Raw genomic sequence first — 20,884 nt, forward strand, 5'->3', positions numbered from 1 at the left:
AGGATGGGTCTCTGACTAGAGGGGATTATGGTTGTGGTGTCAATGATGTTTCCAGAAAATGGCCTCACATTCTCCCTGTGGCTGGGCAAGGCTGAGGGAGGTGTGAAGTAGGGAGCTGTTGTCTCTTCTCCATGGTAGCCGTAAGCTTGTTCTTGAGAGCAAGGGAAGGAGGCTAGAGTCAGTCCCTAGGTAAGAGTAGGTTAGATGTATGGACAAGGGCTGCCCACCAGACTCCCGGGCTGTCCTCAAGCCTCTTTCTTTTCTGGGTCAGGACACAGTCAGCTAGGAGATGACCAACTCTCTTTCCAGGCAGTGTCACTGCATCTGTAGGTATGGCTTTGGGAACTTTCTCTGTGGGCTCTCTGTAGGGCTTTCTGGATCCCAGCTTCCTGTTCAGTATCTTTCTTTCTAGGATTCTTTCTTCATTATCGCCCAGTCTAGTGTCCCCTCCACCTAGGGAACCGTGTGGCTGAGGCCCAACAGAAGAGGGTCTCAGCTCATCTGAACTGGCAAGTAGGGAAAGGTAGGTGTTAGACCTTCCTTCCTGTCTCAGGTTGACAACATTCTTGTTTTGCTGAGGTAGTCACCCAGATCATTCCGTCCTTCATGTCTGTGCACACAGCCAGCCAGATCTAGCTTGGTGCTCAGTGGTCAGTCCAAGATGTGCTGTGAGACGCAAGAACAAAGAGGTGTACCTGCTCCACCCTCCAGAGCATTCGAACTAGCCCCCTGTGGCCATCGGTCATTAGCAGTCAAGGAGGTTGGATGGAATTCTAGACCTGACCAGTCCTAGCAAGAGGGGTGCAAACCTTTGCTGTTTGTTAACAACTCAATAGCGCTTAAGTAATTCGAAGCCCTATACCTGTATACATGGATTACATGGAATACCTCACTTAATTCCAACAACAGTGCTGCAAGGTATGTCCTTTGAGTATTGCCACATTACAGTGAGGAAATCAAGGCCAAAAACTGAAGGTCTCGCATCTCAGGGAGCTGACAGCAAGTCTGGTTTTAGATTCTTTGCCCCTGATTACTACACAGTCCCCCTGGTTTCCATTTCTATTCTAGAGTGTAGGGTTTGTTCCTCAAACATTTATCTGGTGTCTGCTCTGGGCTGGGCATGGGGGTGGATTTAAAGGTAAATGGGATATTATGTGCTATCAGGGGTAGAGACACATGTAAACAAGAAATTGCCCTTCAACATAAGAGGTGCCATAATAGAGCCATGAGCCCCATGTGGTGGTAAACAGGAAGAAAGAGGTTCTCACCTCCTGGACCAAGGGCAGCTACCCGGAGGGCAGGATGACAATCCAGGTAGAAGGAACAGCACGTGTGCAGATAGGAAAACTTACAAGAAGGAGAAATGTGGTGTTCTCGGGTGCCAAAACATCTTGCACAGTGATTGTCAGGTGCCAGACAGCTCAGACCTGCTGCTTCCGTCCAGCTTCCTGCTCTAGCCTGTCCTCCTGCTCTGGCCTCCAAGTGCCCTGCACCTATTCTGGGCAAAGCACCTTGCCAGGTGTTGGCCCAAAGTGTGGGATAGAAGCAGTTGCCTGGGTGGGGGAGAAGAACTCTGTTGAGGTCAGCTACAGGCACAAAGATCTTTGTTCTTGGTGTTATTCTGGAGGTGAAGGAAAGGCTGCTGGGAAGAGAGCTGCCATAGGAGGATTATGGGAGAACTTGGGGCCTTGCAGATCTTGGTCATCTCTTGACATGAAGATTTTCAGACTGTAGACAGGGAAGCTGTGTGTGTGTGGGGGGGGGGGGGGACGGGGGTCCTTCTCCTTCTGTCCCTGCAGCTAGGTTTCTGGAGATCTGACATGCCTTGCTTTGGAGCTGGCCCTTGGAGGGTTGCTAGGGAAACGGCTGGCCAGCTCCAGAGATGTAGCCACAGGAGAGTGGGTGACTCAGACTGCCTTCTCAGACACCACACCCCCTCCCCATTACATGGAAAAGGCTTTCAGAGACCCCCTTCCCCTGGATCTTATAAAGGTGATGGTGTTTATTCTTGCCTCTCAATAGAGCAGTCAGTTCCTCCCCCTCCCCGTGGCTCTAACTGGTGGGAGCAAGCAAGAGTCCCTAGGGAGGGAAATGGTGTCAGACACCGCTTTCCCCCTTAAACTCCCCACCTCCCCACCCCCCACTCTAGAACTGTGGACGTCTCCGTTGGCCTGGGCGAATGTAAACTCTTGCTGTGTCCATTCAGGCTTTCCGCCCGGGGGTGGGGGGTAAGCAGCAGTCCTGGCTGAAACGCCCTCCAGGGAGCAAACCCGGGATAATTATTGATGGGGCAGCTGTGGACTTCTGACCTGGGCCTGGGAGGGACAGGACCCGGTACGCGAGCCTCAGCTGGGGGTGGGTAGGGGGCGGATGGCGGGCCACGGAGGGCGGCCAATCAACGCCACCAGAACAGCCTGGCGCGAGCCCTGCTCTTGGTGGTCGAGCCGACCCAAACAAAGCAGCATGTGCTCGTGGCCCCGTGGGACCCGGCTCGGGAGCCGAGAGGGGACGCCACTCGCCCCGGCGACAAGGGGCTGCGCGCGGCGCCCGCCCCTCCCCTCCCCCCGTGCGTGCCGGGGGATTCCGGGTCCCTTCAGGGCGGCCGCGGACCGGGTGCGAGGGACCGCGGGGCTCACGAGCGCGCGCCGGGCGGAACCAGGAAGCGGCGCGCGCCGGCGCGGGGCGCGCTCAGGTCTCGGTGCGCGAGCGGCGCGCGCGCCCCCGCGGGCCCCGGCGTGAGGAGACTCGGCGGCCGGAGCCGTCACCCCGGGCGGGGACCCTGCGCAGGCTACTACGCGCGGCGGCCCGGCGGAGGGAGGGAGCGAGCGGGCGGGCGGCGGCGGCGGCTGGCGCCTCCGGGGCCGAGCGAGGTAGGAGCTGCGGAACGAGCCCTGGCCTCGGGGCGGGGGAGCGAGGCCGGGGAGCCCGCCCGGGCGGGGCCCCGCGCCCCGGCCGCCCAGACGCCCGGCAGGGCCGCGCCGCCGCCATCGCTCCCCGGGCCGGGAGGCGGCCGCGGTAGCTGCGCGCTGGGGGCCGGGGGTGCCGGGAGCGCCCGGGGCGAGGGCGCTGGGGGTGAGCGAGGGGCGTCGTGCTGAGGCCGTGGCGGGCGGAGGAGGTCGAGTGTAGGGACTGTGTTGGCGCGTGTGTCTGGGTGGGCGTGTGAGGGGCCCCGGCGCCGACCCCTGCCAGCGGAGGGGGGCTGCTTTCGGCCACCTCACACCTCCGGGTTGCAGTGCTGAGTAGCGCCTGGCGTCTGTTTGCTTTTCCTCCTTTTTCAAATGAGGGATCTGCGACTCCCTTGGTGGGATGAGCCCGGGGGTGCCCGGTGGGGTGGGGGGTGTAGGCAAGCCTCAAGGAACAGTGCCTTATATGGAGTCAAGACAACAAATACGAACGCTTCGATACGGCTTTGGGGTGCGAGATCCCACATCAGGACCTGCCAGGCCCCGGCTGGTGCGTCTGGCGGTGGGATGCAAATTGCTTTTTTTTTTTTTTTTTTGCTAGCTGGGAATAAAGAGTAAAAAAGTGCCCGTGGGGTCGAGGGTAGATAACGGAGAGTCGGAAGGCGAGTCCTGGTGTCACAAAAGCCGGTCTGGGGCTAAAGGAATCTGGCAAGATGGTTAGGCTCTTCAAAGAGGAAAGAACTTGTATGGAGCAAGAGGCGTCTGCAAACACTTGTAGCTAGCAGTGATGGAAAAGGCAAAGACGAAAAACAAGCGCCAGCTTTTAGGAAGATGGGAGCAATGAAAACCGCAAGAATGTGAAAGGCAAAAGGAGATAACGATCCTTCCCACTTCTTTTTCTTCCTGTCCCCCATGACCCTGTCAGACCTTTGATTCAGATAAACAGTACTAAAAGTGGGTCATAGAATGTTGGAGCTGGAGAGGTCCCCGGGATTATGCTGCATTCTCTTATTGTACAATGAGGAAACTGAGGCCCCAGGTAGATGGAGTAAGTGGCCTGCTCAGTTCACACAGCTGTTCAGTCGTTGTGGGACTGAAGTGTCCATCTGAGGACTCTTAGGTCAGTGCTCTGCCCAAAGCACTGTGGAGTAGTAGATCTTTGCCTAAATACAGTTCCATTAATTGTCTCTGAATGTCCTTGGGGAATGCCCCTTGAAGGGCTAGCGTGTCACCAAATTATTAAACTGAGGTTTATGTCCTTTTCTCAGTCTTCAAATGGTGTTTATCTTCCCCTGGTATCTTAGGTTTCCAAAGTGGTTGGATAGCCGCCTGGGCCATAATAAGCTTTCAGCTGTTGCGTATATATTATCTCAAATAATTTTGTTATTGTTCAGTGAAGATAATACAACTTTGCCATTTTGCTCAGCATTGTTCAGTTATTTGTTTATATGATATTTGTTGTTTTGGCTAGTAGAAGAGGATGTATTTTATTTCGTGTACCTTTCATGTTTTTCTGAGTTTATTTTGTAACACCATGAACGTCGGATCGGTTCTGATAATTTCAAGTGGCGGAATCCTATTGATTGACTTTCTATCAAGGCTTTGGGTTTTTTGTTTGTTTTGGTACCAATTTCCACCTCAAGGAAGATTACATTTGTTAGACTCAATAGTGTAAATGGGAGAAGGGGCTGCCGATTTTAAGAAAAATTTACCATGTGACCAGTTGTGATGTCTGTCATGTTTAATTAAAGCAACACCACACCTTTGGTCAGGTAAGTGTCATCTAGTAGATTACTTGTTTTCCATAGTCTTCTGGAGGATGAAAATTTCAGGCACCTGGTTGAGAGACAGGGAAGGAATGAAGAAAGAGATCTTTTTTCAAAAAAACAAAACCTCAGGGAAAAAAAAGTTGATTTCTATCACCAGCAGTTTGGTTATTGCATAACTTGGAGCTGAACTACATAAAATCTTTGCTGTATACCTAACTCCATAAATTCTCCTGCCTTCTCCCTTGTCCTGGCCTTTTCAGCATTCATGTGTTTGGAAACAGGATATTAATATGGATTGTGTTAGGAAATTGAAGGTGGATATATTTCTTCCATGGGTACTTTGTGATGAATATGATGGCGGGGGGGATTGCTATCACTGTTTAGAGTGTTACAACATAAATATTTTGGTCAGTACTTCCTATTGTGCCCCAACTTCTCATTTCATCTTCATTTTCTGGCTCTCAAGTGATTTTTTTTTTTAAGCGTTATTTACATATTTAGAAACCACATCAAGACTAGTAAAGGGTGCCACTTATTGCTCTTTTGGTACTTATGTCAAGTTTCTGAAGTTGTAATAGTAACTTAGTATTCAAATTATTTGTCATTTAAGCTAGGTTTATATTTATGAATGTGCTTGTGGTGGTTCATTTGGCTTGTTTTTGTGTAGGTAGGTGATAGAGGTAGTCTTACAAAGGGAAGATGTTATAAACAGGTAAATAACACATGGAAAATTAGATTGCAGGTTGAAGGTAGAATCTAAGGAGACTTAACTATTCTAGTGCCCTGTAAACATGTATATATCTCGGAAGTGTTCACAGATTTCTGGATGTTCTAACTACCAGTGAGATATTTTTTCCCCTTCTTTTAGAATATAGATTACCATATTATTCCTACAAAGGGGAGCAAAAAAAAATTAATTTGTCTTTAGTATTTGAAACTTATTCTTCTAAAAATTTATCTGACAATTCCAGGTTACTGGGCTCTTCAGGAGAATAATATCTCTTTACTGCATAATAAAGTGTCAGAATACTTTGGCTCTGGAACTGAATAAAAATAATGTTGAAAGTTAGCTCTAATGTATCAGTGTCCCCAATTTTGTATAGTGGTTAAAGGGAAAAAATTTTTCTTTAAATCTTAGCTTTGTTAATAGAAGTGTTCTAAAATCGGAAGTATTTTTTTCCCCTGCAATGTTGGAAATACAACAGTCTTATGCTTATTTCTGGGAATAAGAAAGTCAAATTTAACAATCTAGTTTCCATTGATCAGACTGTTTTTTGTACATTTAAATCATGAACATCACAATGATAAAAACTTTTTTTGAAAATTGTATTCATTTTTAATTTTGTGTCCTTATTTTAAGTAGAATATTGACATTGGATCTTTTCTTGTTAATGATGATCCTTTGTTACTGAAAAACTTAAGCCAGTTTGGAGGAGATTTTACAAATATAAACCTATGCTATTTTTACTAATCAAAGAGAGGAGTAATTTACAGGTGTTAGATTTTTAATTGGTTGAATGAGACCCTCACTTTTGGTGGTTTCAGGGTTTTAGATGACGTTTATTACTTTTGTTAGTTTTGGTCACACCCATGACTTCCTTGGAAGGTATCTTTGAGGTTTGGTTTCCTTTTTTTTTAATGGTAATATTGGGGTGGGGGTGTTTCCTGTTTGTATTTTCAAAATTAGGTCCACATGTTAACTTTCTTGTAGTGTCACATTTTTATTTTAAATATGTAAAGACAAGTATCAGATGCCATGTGGTTTTTCTTTGTCCGTTTTACTGCTTCATGACAGCCTTAGTGAGCTCAGCCTGAATCCTCAGTTGGGAAGGCAAGGCATTCCTGAATCTTTTCCCAACTCTCTTGAAGGCATAGCAGCCTCAGACAGACTCTTAAAACAACAACAAAGGTGCATTTAACAGAAAAATGGGGCTGTTGCTATCTGTCTCTTTCCAGGTACCTAGATAATGTACAGCATTAAGACAGAGTTGAGGGGCACCTGGGTGGCTCAGTCGTTAAGTGTCTGCCTTCTGCTGGGACCATGATCCCAGTGTCCTGGGATTGAGCCTCACATTGGGCTCCCTGCTCAGCAGGAAGCCTGCTTCTCCCTCTCCCACTTCCCCTGTTTGTGTTCCCTCTCTTGCTGTCTCTATGTCAAATAAATAAAAAAAATCTTTGAAAATTTTTTTTAAAAATTAAAAAAGAAAGAGTTGAAACGTGTTATATGGAGCCTTGATTGTCAAAGTTTTAAAGGGTTGCCTTGGACTTATATGACCTAGAACCCCACATATTAAGTAGTGACTATAGCAGTTTTTCTGATTTCACTTAAGTCATACAGAATGTCTTAAAGGCTTTAAGTAAGAATTTGGACACATTTAGGGTATGGCAGTAGAACTTAGGATAAATCGCCCTCAGCTATAAAACTCTTCTTTGACCTTCCTGGATAATTTACCTGGTATGTCGCCTTTTTTTTTTTTTTAAGAGGTTCTTTATTGTTACGCAGGCGCCTGCGGGTGGTCAGCAGCTCCTGCTAGCTGAGCACCGGTATGTCGCCTTTAATATAAATATTGGAATATGAGTTATGTGGACCCTTGAAGAGAAGTATATCCTTGGAATGAGTACATATCATATTGTTTTCCTGGTTAAAGCAACTGGCCTTTTCCTGGCCCTCAACTAACTTTATTCTAAGAAGTATAAAGACTAAATACGCTCCTGGGCACCTGGGTGGCTCAGTGGGTTAAGCCTCTGCCTTCCACTCAAGTCATGATCTCAATGTCCTGGGATCCAGTCCTGTGTTGGGCTCTCTGCTCAGCAGGGAGCCTGCTTCCCACTTTCTCTCTCTCTCTCTGCCTACTTGTGATCTCTCTTTGTCAAATAAATAGTCTTAAAAAAAAAAGACTAAATACACTCTGAATTAAATTGGTATTCAAATATGTTTGCAGTTTAGGGATACTTTATCTCTCCTAAATTTTCTTTTGGATCACCTTAGTAAAGGCAATACTGCATTAGCATGTTGCACAGTTACGCATAATGCACTTTGTAGTTGAGCTTAATACAGAGATTTTGACCTCCCATTTCCCCTTCCCCAATATTTGGTAAAGGAGAAAGCATATTTGTTACATACTGGATATTTTCTTTCTTGGACTTATTCATAATAATTACACCTGTTTCCTATGTATTATAATACTATTAAGATGAAAAATAGGGGCGCCTGGGTGGCTCAGAGTGTTAGAGCCTCTGCCTTCGGCTCAGGTCATGATCCTGGGGTCCTGGGATTGAGCCCCACATCGGGCTCTCTGCTCGGCAGGAAGTCTGCTTCCTCCTCTCTCTCTGCCTGTCTGTCTGCTTACTTGTGATCTCTGTCTGTCAAATAAATAAATAAAATCTTTAAAAAAAAGATGAAAAATACATATATTGATTGATAAGAACATTTATCTTTTGGAACCTAGCTTGCAAAATCTACTCTAACACTCACTCTCCATTTATTATTCCATTGCTTTTGGCACTTTAAAAAAAAAAATGTTTTTCACACTTTTATTATGAAGAGAGAAATATCTCCACATTCAGGGTACTGCTAGTTTTTTGAGGTGCTTGTGCTGACTCATTTTTTAAAATTATACTAAGATATAGAGTATGGTTTGAGAGCAGCAATGAGATTCTCAGAAAATATGAAAACTTTCCTTTCTGACTAGTTAGAGAAAGGTTGGGGAAGACAAGGGGAAATACATCAATGAACCAATGAATTATTGTTATTTGTTGGGATTAATTTGATGACTAATATTTTTAATGCCCATCAGGCTAGTAAAATGAATTTGGCTTTACCCTGTAATGATAATAGGCAAACTCAAGTATTTTCTAATACTGCTTGTTTTCCCCGGTAGGGGATTTTTTTTTTTTTTTTTTTTTTTGCGTATGGGAAATCAAGCCAAAGTTACCAGTAACAGCCACATCCACTATTTGTGTTAAAAACAACTGTTTATCTCTCTGGGCTATTGCTCTGCCTACCGTGAGCTCATCTGGGAATATATACTAGTTACCTGTATAAGAATTATGCCATCTTCCAAAAAGTGGTCAGAAAACTAGTTAAAAAGTACTTCAAATTAAGTCCAAAGCCTAAAAGTAGAAAGATAATAAAAATAACAGCTAACACTGTCTACTTACAGTGTGCTAGGCAGATGCTGTTATAAGCTCTTGCCATATTTTAACTCATGATCCTCAAAGGGGAGGGTATTATTTTCAGGTGAAAGATGAAGAAATGGCCACAGAGAAGTTAAGTAACTTGTCCAAGGTCACATTGCTAGTAATAATGGCAGAACTGGATCCAGACCTAGGCCAAGCTTATTCTGGAGGCTGTGTTCCTAACCACTGCGCTGCAAAAGACAGCAGGCAACGGCAACTTTGCAATAAGACATTTGGTTTCTTTAAGGCTTACATTTCTTAATTTGTATTCCCAAGTGGACTCTTGTTTATTTTTAATGGAAAATGGAAAAATGTATAAGTAATCAGAAATTTTTAGTTTATGAATGGGATGATAAGTATTTTTCCAACTAAGGGATATAATCCTGGTGGAAATATGTTAAAACAAGGAAGGTCTTAATTCTAATAAACTGCCCTTTGTTGTTTTGCCATTACCATTACCAAATACATCATAGGAGAAAAGCTTTAAGATATCTCCTTGGCCGCTCTTTACAAACAAAAGGATCACTTGCACCAGTTTAGCACATAACTTGTGTTTGTTCACTGAAAATGCAAGTATCTGGCTCATTTTATTTACAACTTTATTTCAAAGGGATTTACAGCCCTTTTCTTGTTTAGCTGAAGCTTTGTAGAGTTACTAATTTTGATTTCTGAGGTAGGGGGACTTAAGATTTTAATTTGGGGGTTATTTTTTAAGGCAACTGAAACAATTATTGTGTGTTTAGATCTATGCGAAGGCTATTAGAAACTAATTTTAGAAATTTATTCCTTTTTATACGTGATGGTCTCAGCATTTTTCCTTGGAGGTAGATTGTGAAGTTAAATCTTGGAGACAAAATTCACTACCCTGAAGTGTAGTGATCTGAATTTGAGAGATCAAGTTAAGGAGGAAAGAAACTTCAATTCCCTGAGCAGAGCATATAAACTTGTTCAAATAAACAGAGGATGTTGTCTTCCAGGATTGTCAAACTGTCACCTTTGACCAGGGTTGAATTTTCTTTGAATGTTGACAGAAGTGACAATGTCAGTGGAAAAAAGCTTAATGTGAAGTATCTATCACTCAGAATTTCCTTATGTTTGTGTCAGTGAGATCCTACAATTAAAACTTTTTTTTTTTTTCTTCTATGTCTGATAGTTTTAAAAAGCCTACAGTGGGGTTTTCCAGCTTTTAGATGAGAGTAAATTAGAAAGTTTGTGAGAAATTATTTTGTGTTGTCTAAAATTCAGAGCCTGTAACCTGTGGCAGATCATTATGTTTTCAGAAAGAATGGGACTTAATTCAACCTGCAGAAAACATTTTAAATAAGCTACATTCACAAATGCTATTGTGGCATTTATAAATAGAAACTGTTGAGCCCTTAATCTATTAAAGTACTAAAAAATGGAGTTTTTCAGCTTTATAATACAGCATTCTACAAGATAGTCCTTTGTATTTTAACTGGATAAACCATTCTCAGAAATAATGTTAATTCTGTGTTTTCATTTTGCCTCGTGTTTCTAAAATTTTGGTAATCTTTCAGTTTTGAGAAGAATAACAAACTAGAGATCTACAGAAATATACAGCTCTTTACAAAATGAAACAGTCCACCCTGTGGGTTTATGTTTTTACTATTTGTGATCTCTTTCTGGTAGAAAGCGAGGGAGAATTATAGTGAGAACCGTACTCCAAAAGGTATGGAAGGCCTAATACATAGAGATGCAGTGCACATATTCCTTCTCTTTGTGTTATTGTTAATGTTTGCAATTATGTAACGATATATGGAAACCCCGAACATATCCTAAGCATATTTTAAAGATAAGTTTATTTTGTAATTAGTTTAAACATCAAGTAAAAATACTTGAGATATATATACATAAGCACACACACACATATATATAAAACAAAAGGTTATAGGTTAATATTATTATTATTGCTTTTAATAAATATTTTATTTATTTATTTATTTTGAGAGAGAGAGGGTGAGCTCAAGCAAGGTGAAGAGCTTAGGGAGAGGGACAAGAAGAGCTGATCTCAGGGCTTGATCCCATGACCCCAAGGTTACCGCTGAGCTGAAACCAAGAATTGGATATTCAATGGACTAAGCCACCTAGGCGCCCCAGATTTTGGGTTAATATTAATATATAAAAATATATATACCAAAAATAAGGAAAAAAAGGGCTCCCAAAGGGATGATGAACAGAAGAGTTACAAATGCCCAACGATCATACAAAATTAAGTTCAGCTGCACTAGAAATCAGGAAATACAAACAAAAACAATGACATAATTTTTCCAATTAACAGATTTACAAAACTAAAAATACTGAAAAAAAAATAATGTTGTTTAGGAAAGTGGGGAAACTGGCACCTTCCTATTAATTGGTCAGATGTAAATTGGTGCTTAAAAAAAAAGGATTTTATTTATTTGAGAGAGAGGGACCAAGCATGAGCTGGAGAGAGGCAGAAGCAGACTCCCCACTGAGTAGGGAGCCCAAGGAGGGGCTCAATCCCAGGACTCTGAGATCATGACCTGATCCGAAGGCAGACATCAGGTGCCCCTAAACTGGTGCTTCTTTTGAAGGACAGTTTGATACATGTATTGAAAGCCTTGAATGTGTGTATACGTTTTGACCTAACAATTCTGTTTAGATGACATAATCTGAAATATATTCAAAGATTTATGTATCTGTATATAAGGATGTTCCTCATGGTATTGTTTAAAATAGGAACAAATTGGAAACAGCTTTCTTGTTCAGCATTAGAGGATTAATTAACTAAATTGAAGAGTATCTTATATAATGGAATACTATTCAGCCATTTCAGTCATGGTATAAAACAATATTTAATGACATAGTAAAGTTTATAATATATTACTAAATGAAGAGGCACATTTGCAAAACATCACATGTAGTCATGCTTGGAAAAAGTATAGGTATTGAACTGCCCAAATAGAAAGAACTGTGGAAGCACAAAAATTGTAACTCCTGGACCATACTTTGTGAAGGCATAAAGGAGTGTGTTAACAGTGGTCAGGATGGCATTTTAAAATATATTTTCAAAATTCATTTTTGGTTTAAGTAAAAAAATAAGTCCTTTTATCTTGAATGTTTGAATGAATTGATACATATTTAATTATCGGTACCACATTCTTATTTGTATTCAAGCAACTTAAAGAATGTTAAATCCCTATAGTTACTTAATGAGGACAGTGGGCTCTACTACAGCCATTAAAAAATAATTCAAACAACCCCCTAATAATGTTGGTTTTGTTGGAGGAAGTATTTTATAAATACTGTATTCTGGATAAAAATATGTGGATTTGAGCAATAAAGTAGAAACTATTGTTATACTTTACGTTCTGAAATTTGTGTTAATGGATAAAATATGGATCAGATATCCTAAGTATCTCACAGCACATTTGGCTTAAATGCAAATAAAAATAGTGATGTGTTTGTACATTTAAAAAAAAAAGTATAGGTATTGAAAAATATTCTGGGTTATAGGATTCTGGGTGTGTGCGTGCATGTGTGGTTTCTAGTGTCTTCCCATTTTTCTATACTAAATAATAAACAGAATACTTTGTAATCAAAAAAGTTATTTTTAATGGATCAATAAAGAAAATATGAGTATTATTTAGCCATAAAAAAGAAGGAAATCTTGCCGTCTGTGACAACATGGATGAATCTAGAGAGCACTATGCTAAGTGAAGTAAGTCAAACACAAATGCTATATGACCTCACTGATATGGGGAATCTTAAAAGACCGAACTAAAAAACAAAACAAAACAAAACAACAAAACTAGATTGGTGGTTGCCAAAGACAGGGGAAAGAGGACTGTGTGAAGGTGGCCAAGGAGTACAAACTTCCAGTTATCAGATGAGTAAGTTCTGAGTATGTAATGTATAACATGGTGACTAGAGTTAACTGTATTGTATATTTTAAAGTTGCTAAGAGAGTAGGTCTTAAGAGTTCTCCCCAAAGAGACACACATACACAAATTGTAACTATGTGAGGTGATGGATGCACTAACCAACCTAATTTTGGTAAACATTTTAAGAGATATATATATATATGAAATTACTATGTTATATACCTTAAGTTTATATAATGTTTTATGTCAGGTGTATCTTAATAAAAGATAAAGGTGAGGGAAAGTTATTTTTAAAATGACTTTTGTGTATTAATTTAGAATGAGAAACTTGTTTTTATTTTCAGTTAGTATTTCCTTTTTAAGAGCAGAAAATGAGTAGTTTGTGATGTTTGTGTTAGGTATTTGGCATATTATATTTATTTGGTATCATTTATGACATCTTTTGTTGAAGAACTATATTAAAACCATTCTAATTATATATAACATTTTCAGAGTTAACATAATTTGAACTTGAGGACTGAGTTATTTCCTGTGCTTGTGGAATGATCCACTTTTTATATATAAGTTGATAGTGAATTATATTTTATAATAAAGAGATTATATTGCTTTATTTGTGTATGTGCCCTGCTTAGTTATCATTCATTTCATATTGAAGATGTGTGTTTGTTTTTTCTTCAACTTAAAAAAAATTAACATATATTATTTGCTTCAGAGGTACAGGTCTATGACTCATCAGTCTTACACAATTCACAGCACTCACCGTAGCACATACCCTCCCCTTTTTTTCAACTTAAAAAAAAAATAGGTCTAGTTTATTTTAACTTCAGGTAACCCTGTGAACATTGTATTATTTCATTATATTTTGTGTATTTGCTTTTGTATTGCTCTCTCTTTTATGATAATACCTACAAAGATTGCTAGGTTTATGGATTTTTTTTCCTTGTAATTCCATTAGTCATGCTTAATGACTTCTTTAAATGTTTATTATGGTATTCATTTGGGAATAGCTGGTAAAGGAAATCTCTAGTGAAAGATACTTTCTCTTGGGTATATGTCATTGCTAATAACAAGAGACTTGTGTTCTGCCTTAATTAAATTCACATTAAATAGTTTCTTTGTAACTAGATTTAGTGTTCAAAAGCTTTTTCACATTTTAAGAACTTTAAAGAATAAAAATGAAAATAAATTACAAGTTGATGTTTTAGGAGAAATATGGAGAACAAGTTTTAGGTCTTAGCACTTTTGCAGCAAATAAAATTACAGTCTTAAAAATACATACATAGGGGCTCCTGGGTGGCTCAGTGGGTTAAAGCCTCTGCCTTGGGCTCAGGTCATGATCTCAGGGTCCTGGGATGGAGCCCCGCATTGCATTGGGCTCTCTGCTCAGCAGGGAGCCTGCTTCCTTCCTCTCTCTCTTCCTGCCTCTCTGCCTACTTGTGATCTCTGTCTGTCAAATAAATAAATAAAATCTTAAAAAAATATATATATATATATTTGGGCTCAGCAGAAGACTTACTTACTTTATTTTTTTAAAGATTCTATTTATTCATTTGAGAGACAGAAGGAGACCTAGTACAAGCAGGGGGAGAGGCAGAGGGAAAGGGAGAAGCAGACTCTCCACTCTCCACTGAGCAGGATGCTGGACATGGGGGTCCTGGGTCTATCCCAAGACATGGAGATTATGACCTGAGCAGAAATCAGATACTTAACCAACTAAGCCACTCAGGTGCCCCAAGATTTTTTTTTTTTTTAAAGTAATCTCTACACACAGTGTTGGGGGTTGAACTCCTAACCCCAGGTTCAAGAGTTGCATTTTCTTCCAACTGGGCCAGCCAAACACCTCAGGCCTACTTATTTTGTAAAAGTCAGCTTGGTAAAAGTTTTCCTTAACCTGGATTATGCCTAGTAATTTATTGTAATGGAATTTGCTGTAACAGAATATTTAAGTCCGTTTTGAGGATACTAAAATGTAAGAGAAATCATATGGTACTTTTTAGTGCTTTGTAAACGTAAATCCATAAGTAGTTAATTCAAATGTATAAAGATAAATATTTTCATGTATTAAAACCATAAACATATATTGCCCAGTATGCCTTCATAAATAAATCCTGTTGATTTTCTGGTTCTTTTTGCTTATTACTTCTTACCTTCTCTGCCTCCTGAACATGTGATCAATCTTATTTTCCTTTGGCTTCAGTGTATTTATCATTGCTGATTTCTCTCTCATCTGTTTTATCACTGTGGCATTTTTATGACCAATTAGAATAATCCCCTTTATTTATTTATTAATATTTTATTTATTTGAGAGAGAGAGAGAGTATGAGCAGGGGGGACAGAAGGACAAGGGGAGCCTTGCTGAGCAGGGAGCCCGAAGTGGGTCTCTATCCCAGAAGCCTGAGATCATGACCTGAGTGGGATGAAGTCAGATGGTTAACCTACTGAGCCACTCAGGTGCCCCTCCCCTTCTTTTATGTGCCCAAATCATATTTACCAAACCATGAGATATTTTAAAAATCATATACATTTGAGGCCTCAAATTTAACATCATATATTTTATAACATGGCATCAGTAAATTACAGAATATATATATATATATATATATATATATATATTTTTTTTTTAAGATTTTATTTGTTGATTTGACAGACAGAGATCACAAGCAGACAGAGAGGCAGGCAGAGAGAGAGAGAGGGAAGCAGGCTCCCTGCTGAGCAGAGAGCCCGATGCCGGACTCAATCCCAGGACCCTGAGATCATGACCTGAGCCGAAGGCAGTGGCTTAACCCACTGAGCCACCCAGGCGCCCCACAGAATATATTTTTAAATTAAGGTATAGAATGATTTATGTTTTCTTAATTTAGAACTAGTTACTTGATTGTTTTCTAATCTTCACCAGATTTTGGAGAACTTGGTTATTGTCACAAAGACAAGTCTTTCCCAAGTCTGTAAATCTTAAGATTATTTCTTAAAGGAGCTCAAGTATATGTAACATTCAAAAGAGGATAAAAAAATTTACTTCTTTCAAAAGTTAACATTAGTTTTGTTTGAAACTCTTCCGTCTGCTTTTTGTTTCTTAGCTGCCAGAGGGCTTTTTGGGGTTGTGTATGTATGTGTATTTAAAAATACTTCTGAAGTGAGTAAAGAAATTTATTTCAGGGGCGCCTGGGTGACTCAGTGGGTTAAGGAATTTATTTCAAAATTTTCTAGTAATTGGGCTACCAATCGAGGTAAGACTTAGTAAAGTCTTAGTAGTAGTTAAGTAGTAAGTCTTAGTAAAGACTTAGTAAAATCTGACTGTGAATGAATGGGCTGTACAATCATGTGTACTAAATTAGACAACAACTTGCCCCATTAAACTGTACTTGCCAGTGGTTCTTAACCATTTGGGGATTAGGGGACCTTTCAAGGCCCTAATGAAACCATTGACTCTCTTCCCAATAAAATACATATACACATAAAATTTTGCATACATTTGAAGAATTTCATGGACTCCGGTTACAAACCCCTAAAATAAACAACCAGCCCTCTCCATTAATGTAGTAGTGGAGGTGGGGTCATGTGGAGAAGAGATAAATAATCAAATTTACAAAATGTGGATTTATTTAAAAACCTCTAGCCGATCTTGTTACCTAGGGGCTCAGAAACTTATTCCCCCATGCCGGGGAACTCAATAAATATCAATCTGTCTCAGCATTCTGCTTCTTCTTCTTCTTCTTCTTCTTCTTCTTTTTTTTTTTTTTTAAGATTTTATTTATTTATTTGACAGAGATCACCAGTAGGCAGAGAGGCAGGCAGAGAGAGAGAGAGGGAAGCATACTCCCTGCTAAGCAGAAAGCCTGATGTGGGACTCGATCCCAGGACCCTGAGATCATGACCTGAGCCGAAGGCAGCGGCTTAACCCACTGAGCCACCCAGGCACCCCTGTCTCAACATTCTTAAGGTCTGTATTTCATTGCATAGTCTTAGCATAATTTAGTTAACCCACTAATATCTATTAATGGTTATTTAAGTTGTTTACAGTTTTTCTTTTTTATAAACAGCACTGTGGTACAGATTCTTAGGTTGACTGGGGCTTTTTTGCATTTACTGGATTATCCTCTTAATGTAAGTTCTAGAAGTAGACTTGCTGAGCAATTTGCATAGATAGTACACCCTCCAAAAAGATCATCCTAGTCAGCATACCTACCAAGAACTTGTGTGTGATGGGGATGACATTTCCTTATGTCTTCTGTAACTGAGTATTGATAACCTTTGTATCTTTGCTAGTCTCTCATATTTATGTTTAATTTCTAGCAAGGTTAGACAGTGTTTCACATGTTTATTGGCCATTTTGTTTCTTCTTTGTATTGGCCTTTTTCCTATATAGCTGCTTGAGTGTTCTCCAAGATCTTTCTGTCTTATGTATTACAAGTCATTTCCTCCCAGTTTTTTCTCTTTTCTTGCCTTTCAACTTTGTGTAGTATTTTTTGCAGTACCAGTGTTAAATTTTTGTGTTGTCTAATTTAATAGTCCTTTCTTCTCCAGTCTGGCTCTTAAGACGTGCTTAGAAAAACCATCTCTACCCAAAGATTATAAAATTTTCATTTGTATTTTCTTTTAGAATATTTTGTGGGTTTTTTTTGCATTAAGTTTCTCCATCCATCTGGAATCTATTTCTGTGTAAGAAGTTTGGGAATGTAGCTTTTTTTTGTTTTTCTGAAAATAATACTATTTATTTATCACTCACTATGTGCCAGACATTGAGCTTAATGTTTCACATCTATTTACAGTTTTTTTTTAAGATTCTATTTATTTATTTATTTAACAGAGAGAGAGAGAGAGAGAGAGAGGGAGATTACAAGTAGGCAGAGCAGCAGGCAGAGAGGAAGGGAAGCAGGCTCCCTGCTGAGCAGAGAGCCCGATGTGGGGCTTGATCCCAGGGCCCTGAGACCATGATCTGAGCCGAAGGCAGAGGCTTAACCCACTGAGCCACCCAGGCGCCCCCACATCTATTTACAGTTTTAACCTAAATCAATTCTAAATGGTGAGCCAGTTATCAAAAGAAAAAAAAAATTCACCGTTTGCCACCAGCTCCCTCTTTTTCTACTGATAAAGTACATGTTTAGTGTATATTCTAAGTCCTCATATCTGCTCAGATTCACTGCTTCTCTGTTCTGTTCCAGAGATTAGTGTGTCTCTGAATATACTCCATTGTTTTAATTATCGGACATTTTATTGGATCATTACAGTTTTTTCAGAGAATAATAGAGGTGAGAATTTTCGTGAACTGCCTCTGAAATATGCATTAGTATAGACTTTTAATCTGGCTCAAAGTGAATTTCACATTCTTTGAGCAGATGGTAGATAATCACCAGTAGTTCCATTAAAGATACACTAGATTTAGTCTTAAACATGTGTTCCTATAGAAGTAGAAACAGAATAGTAATTTTTAAAAACAATCTGTCCACTTTCAACTCCAATAGTGTAATTTCATTCTCACATTTCAGTTAAGTATAGTAAAACTTTACTTTTAAATTTTAATTTAAAAGCTTAGGATTGCTTTCAAAGTGTTCTTCTAAACAAACAGAAGGAAAGTTATGCATGTTACAGATAAGACATATGAACTAGAAAATTACACAGGAGTTATATAGGGATATGTAAAATATTTATATTATGGATAAGCACTGTCCAGATATAAATATAAATGCAATTATTTAGTAGCTAGCTTTATTTTTTTAATACACTGAACGTTATCAAGATGAAGAACTGTTCATCAAAACCACCAAAGAATAAAAAAGCAAGCTACTGAGAAGATATTTGCAACATGTGTAACTAGTAGGTACCTTTAAAAAAGCAAAGAGAAACAAGTGCAATAAATTTTAATAATATATTTTAATCCAGTATATTCAAAATATTGTCATTTCAACATGTAACGAATATAAAAACTACTAATATATTTTACATTTCTTTTTCTTTATCAAAAATTAAAAATTAAAAAAAAACATTTCTTTTTCTGTGCCAAGTCTTTGAAATCTGGTGTATATTTTATACCTATACCCTATCTGAATTTGGATACAAAATTTTCATCAGAGATGTGTGAACTGGATAAAAAATAGATGCACAAACTGTGTTCAGATTTCATAAGACTTTCAGTTGATGAAGTAGATTCACATACCCAGGTTGTCCTAAACATACTTGAAAGTTTTCCAAGAACTAAAGCAAGCATCAATTTTTAAGTTTACATTTAAGTTTATTAAAGTAACAAACTAATGTCCTCAGTCATATTAGCCACATTTCAAATACCAATGGCGTATGTGGCTAGTGGCTGTCATATTGAACAGTGCAGTTACAGGCCTAGTTCTTAAGAAATAAAATATAGGCTGGTCTCCTACTTTTAACATCTAGTCTACAAATAACTCAAATACAAATAGGGTTTCTTGCCCTCTGGGAATAGAAGCCATTGCTCTATAAGGGTGCCAAAGCTACTCTTACCTAAAGAAGATGATACCCCCAACATTTCCCACCAGACCCCTACCCCAAAATACACATACACAGTTGCACTTCCTTTGTATAAAAACAAAACAAAACAACCCACTGCCCTAGGATGCCTGGGTGGCACAGTCAGTTAAGTGTCCATCTCTTGGTTTCAGCTCAGGTCATGATCTCAGGGTTGTGGGGTCAAGCTCCATGGCTCCACACTCAGTGGGGAGTCTGCTTCAGATTCTCTCTCCTCCCTCTCCTGCCCTTCCCTCCTGCGTGTGCGCACATTCTCTCTCTCTCTCTCAAGCAAATAAATCTTTAAAAAAACAAAACAAAACAAAACTGCTACACTGAGGTATGGTTGAAGTAAAGCCCTTCTCTTTTCTGTGCTGTGTGGCAGCCGGGATGGAGAACAGACAGGGCTAGAGAGATTATTTGGTTACTAATGGTATTCCTGACTAGAAATTCTAGCCTCTTTTCCTTCAGAAACAAAATTATAAAAGGTAACTAGGTTTTGTAAGATTGTAGATCTATTGAGGTTTGGGGGTTTAGCTAGGTATTTTTCATCTCTTTATAACTTTGTTCTTACGGGAAAAAGTTCCATGTTCCAAACAACACATGTGCAAATGCATTTTGGAATATGATTCCATTTGTAAAGTGACCAGGAAGAAGATATGGGAAAGATGTTGGGTGTTGCCTGTTGTTTTTTATGACAGAAAGGTACAGGGGCTTGAGTATTGAACTTTGATGCATTAGCCTAAATTCTCTCTTATCACCTATATCACCTTACATAAAATGCTGGAACTAAAACATAAAACAGCCCATTGTTTTAAGTATAACTCAACTATCAAATCACTTTTAGGTAGAGTTTTTTGTTATTTCGTTTTCCTTCTCTGTGTGTGTGAATGTGTGTGTGCGCGCGTGCGCGCGTGTATTTAAAACTGAATTTGCCTAGAAAAGAAAATCTCTTGATCTTAGCTACTATTTATTTTTATGGTATACATAAAGTTGATGCTTGGAATTTGAGATATTCTGGTTATAGATGAAACTTTTTCCTTTCAAAGGAGATACTCCCCTCTAATGTTAGTTTAGTCTTTGAAGATACCTAAGGAGGGGAGTAATGTTTAGTTCTCTGTAGATGAGGTGAGGATAACGCCAACTATGTGTGAAAGACTGGACACATAGAGCTTCAGAAGACCAACGTGGTACAGGGATTTTGGAACCTAGGTAATAATACCTGAGTCCCACTTCCTGTCGTTCTTCAGGCCTTTCTGCTCTATCTATCATTAATTATTTTTTTTTGAAGATTTTATTTGTTTATTTGACAGAGAGAGAGATCATGAGCAGGGAGAGAGGCAGGTAGAGAGATAGGGGGAAGCAGCCTCCCCGAGCAGAGAGCCTGATGCTCCATCCCAGGACCCTGAGATCATGACTTGAGCCGAAGGCGGAGGCTTAACCCACTGAGCCACCCAGGTGCCCCTATCATTTATTTTTTAAGTAGGCTCCACAGTGGGCGTGGAACCCAACACAGAGCTTGAACTCACAAGCCTCAGGTCAAGACCTGAGCTGATTATCAGGAGTCAGTCACTTAACTGATTGAGCCATCCCGCACCCTTCTACTTAATTTACCTTAATGGTCTTTTTAGATCTCAGATTTTAGAAGAAACCCTTGAAGAAATGGATAGTACTTCCATGTTGCTTTGAATAT

The 20,884-nt window shown here is 39.7% G+C and overlaps 1 protein-coding gene across 1 annotated transcript in view; it reads left to right on the forward strand.

Annotated features, from left to right (window-relative positions):
• The first annotated feature begins 2,742 nt into the window (after positions 1 to 2,742).
• Positions 2,743 to 20,884, forward strand: part of LOC132004115 (signal transducer and activator of transcription 5B-like) — a 70,764-nt gene continuing 52,622 nt past the window's right edge. Inside the window, exon 1 of the mRNA XM_059380219.1 lies at positions 2,743 to 2,870. The gene's annotated coding sequence lies outside the window, so the exon portion shown is untranslated. The remainder of the gene's footprint in view (positions 2,871 to 20,884) is intronic.

Source organism: Mustela nigripes, chromosome 16 (assembly GCF_022355385.1).
Source record: "Mustela nigripes isolate SB6536 chromosome 16, MUSNIG.SB6536, whole genome shotgun sequence".
Classification (NCBI taxonomy): Eukaryota; Metazoa; Chordata; class Mammalia; order Carnivora; family Mustelidae; genus Mustela; species Mustela nigripes.